A 3,997-nucleotide genomic window follows, 5' to 3' on the forward strand; every position below is an offset into this window, starting at 1 on the left:
CAGAGCTTGATATACTTCAGATCTTCTGAAGCTTTTCTACTGTTCAGACTGAACATAGAGATTGCGAAAGCGTTGCTAGGATCACTCTTTAAGCACAGTGCTTCTGATTTGTGTGAATTTGTGACAAGGTCAGAACCTGTTAAGAGCACACTCAGAAAACACGTTAGAGTACCATAATTGTTCATATCAAAAGATTAACTTATAATCATCAAAACATAGAGTTGTACTACTAGATCAAAACTTGATCTTACACAAGTGACTTCTACTTTTATTTCAAAAAAAAGTGACTTCTACTTGTTTTTTATATATATATATGTGTGTGGATATTGATACAAGCTCACACATAGAACTAATATATTCCAATAAGCGAGATTACTTCAACAAAATTATGGCAATAGTTCTCTTTTTGCTTTTTAGTCTATGTGTACAGTGCTATAAAGTTGGGGGAGGTAGAATATACCAACAAAATCAACACCAAATTCATAGATTACATGACTACCAAAGCATCCAGGTTTTTTTTCTCAACTTTTATCATCTAAAGTCTATGATAGACAACTATTTGATTGGTTATAATGATTTATTTAAATGTCACACGATAAACAAATGCAGCCTTCAATAGACGATAATTTTGATTGTGTTGATATCTACAAGCAACCTGCTTTTCAACACTCTTTACTAAAAAATCACAAAATTCAGGTAACTGCCCTCATTGGTTGAGCTATTTTTAAGGTTTTTTCATTCTTGTGTATAGAAACGTAGCCGTGATTTGACCCTACTTGTGAAAATAACAACTGTATTAATCCTATTAATATGTCATTTTTTTTAGATTTAGATTTTAAATTTTGTATCTAACATCTCCTTCTCATTGAAACAAAGCTTTTCCCAACTTTTATGAGGACTACCATGCAAAATAGATCATCTTACCTTGGTAAATCTGTTAAAGATAGAAATTTCTTCAAAGGATGTCGTTCGGGAAGAGTGCCTATTTTCAAGACCACAAGGAGACATAAGATGACTAGTAAGTCATCTCCAAAATCACAACTTGATGATTTTAATCAATATTCTCAAAGGTACCCTAGACATCATGTAAGTCAGTTTAATTAAAATGTTTTTTCTTCAAACTTAATATTTGATAGGTTATTATTATAATGTTTATATGGAAACATTACTTTGATTTGAAATAAATATAAATATAGAAGTTTTAGTTTAGTTTTTTCTCTTTCCTCTTTAAATTCACAATACTATATTGCTTAAAAAATATTTTTAATTAAAAAACATTTTACTTAGAAAAAGAGAAATACATTGGTTCAATTTCGTTATGATTAATTATCGTTTGATTATTGAACATTTTAAATTAGTTACTACTTGTAAACATGTTTATCTCTCTCTTGCAAAACAAAAAAACATGTTTATCTCATTTTTTCATATCTTTATTCTCTAGTTTGCTACCCTTGATACAACTCAAGATATGACATTTCATGGAGTAAGTGCAATGATCGGTGTGTATAATTTATCTCTTCAAGAAAACCAATACAGCCCCAATACAGCATATCTGAAATTTGGATTCAAAGTGGTCCACCTATCGAACGAAATAGTATACAAGTTGGATATAGTGTAAGTTAATTTTTTTTTTTTGCCCCAATAGATTTTTTAAATTTTTTTTTTATGACATTGTCTAAAAATAGACAAGAATTTTATTATTCTTCAAATGACACTATTTAACTCATTTTATTAATTTTTCCCTTTATTATATTATTCGATATACACTTGTTAAATATAATATGTTTATACGGCAAGGTTAATCCAAGCTTATATGGGGACCATCAAATGCATTTAACTGCACAATGGACAGTAAGACTTATATATTAATGGATTGTACTTATTTTCTTAATAACTTTATGTGATTATGCTTATTTGGATAAATAAATGCAGGCAGATGACTATAAAAAAACTAGATGCTTTGATAATGTATGCCTAGGTTTTGTGCAAGTCCATCAAGGATTTGGCTTAGGAACTTTAATTTATTCTAGCTCTGTCATTGGATCTGAAGATAAAAAATTATTATATGTTCAAGTCAAACAAGTAACTGAATTTAAAATTACAAGATTGTATTCAATTGATAATCTTTCACCTTCATAAAACTTAAAAGCCTTAAATGTTTGTACACAAAACACTATTGAATTTAAAAAATACATAAGTGATGAAGCTTAATCTTGATTTGCGAAATTAACTTTACATTTATATACAATTATCTCTAATATTGCTATTAAACTTCTTTATGTGTTTACATAGATATATTATGATAGTGCTTTCTTTTTGGTTTGGATTTATATATCAAGGAAATTATGTGTTTTTTTTTTTCTATACATAATTTGAGAGTTGTAGATGTAACTTTTCAAATCTATATATTTTCTCTGGAAAAACTTAAAAGCACTTGGTGAATATGGTACTCTTTTTCATTCACTAGATTTTTATCACAATGAGTTTTTTCTAGTAAGGTTTTAATTAGGCTCATTCCCAAATGTGGCTTTCCAAGAATGGACTTGGTGTGGTTAAGTTATTTTATAACTTTCATCAGAGGGTTGTTCTCATGGTACTTTTTCTCATTCAATAAATTCTTTTTGTCGTCGAAAAAAAATTGAATATGTTGAAAAAATCATAAATAAAAAAACTAAGGTATTAGTAATTCATATTATGAGTACATATGTGCTTTATAAAATTGCATTCCCTCATGAAATATGATTGGTTAGTTTTATTTGTAGACGACTTATTCTTTCATGTTTTAATTGCTTGAATATATGTAGGATCAATCCACAGGTCATTGGTGGTTAGTTACTGGTTCAAAAAGAGTTTTAGTTGGATATTGGCCTAGAGAAATATTCACTCACTTAAGTCAGGGTTCATCATTGATCAGATATGGAGGTCAAACCTTTGCTCCACCCAATATCATTAGTCCCCCAATGGGTAGTGGAAGATTACCTAAGGAGCTATTCAAAAACTCGGGTTTCATTTCAAACCTTAAGATTGTGGATTCAAATTACAATGAAGTTGAAGTAAATCCCAAGGACATGAAGTCAAAATGTGATACAACGTCCAATTGTTATGACGTGTTATACCATGGTTATGAAGGACCTGATTATCAGCAAGCTTTTCTCTATGGCGGGCCAGGTGGACAATGTAGTATATGATCATAATTACAAATTTATTTAATAAAAGGTTGTTAATTGTGACTATGGATTCAATGAATTTAGTTTGGCTAAACTTCAATATATTTTGAAAATAATAAAAATAAATAAATATAGAAGTTTAATTCAATAAAAAAGTTTGTGGAAATATATGTTGATGTTCAAAATCATATAATACACTTTCATAAAACATTTCATTCATCCAATAATTCTTAAATATTATAATTTTTATTTGAGTTTTCACAACAAATATTTGTGATATAATATTACATCCAAAATACGTGCATCAATACTTGAATCTATTCCTCCGACTCTCGATCCCCTTTTTATGGTGAATCCTTTTGAGAAAAAGTTGTGTTGGTATCCCTTTGAATGCTTAGTTGAGATAAATTTTTCCTCGTCAACGAACTCTGAGGCAGGGGCTTGGGATGAAGAAAAAATGTTGACCAGTTCTTCACTAAAAGAAAATAAGTCTAGCCGACTCAATCGATGAATAACTATGGAAGTGGTGATCAAGTATAATTTGGTCGAAGCCAAATAGAATTAATAACTCTACATTTAGCGTCAGTTACATCCACGAAAAATTTACAAGACATACACTTGCGTACAGTAAGCCAACACTAAATGTAACGTTGGCTTGGATGACACAAACCTCACATGAGATTAGAGTTTGAAAAACGACACTAATTTAACCACAAAAAATATTTTATGTTTATCATGAGGCTTAGCTGAGGTAATGTTCCTGAATTTGATTAAATTGTTTAAGTCTATGTCACGGTAATTTAAAAGTTTGACTTTATTTATTTTGACGC

General features: G+C 29.4%; 1 pseudogene; it reads left to right on the forward strand.

The window, feature by feature from the left end:
* Positions 1-388: 388 nt before the first annotated feature.
* Positions 389-3,188, forward strand: LOC130731819 (uncharacterized; annotated as a pseudogene).
* Positions 3,189-3,997: the final 809 nt, after the last annotated feature.

The sequence above is a fragment of the Lotus japonicus genome, chromosome 1 (assembly GCF_012489685.1).
Source record: "Lotus japonicus ecotype B-129 chromosome 1, LjGifu_v1.2".
Classification (NCBI taxonomy): domain Eukaryota; kingdom Viridiplantae; phylum Streptophyta; class Magnoliopsida; order Fabales; family Fabaceae; genus Lotus; species Lotus japonicus.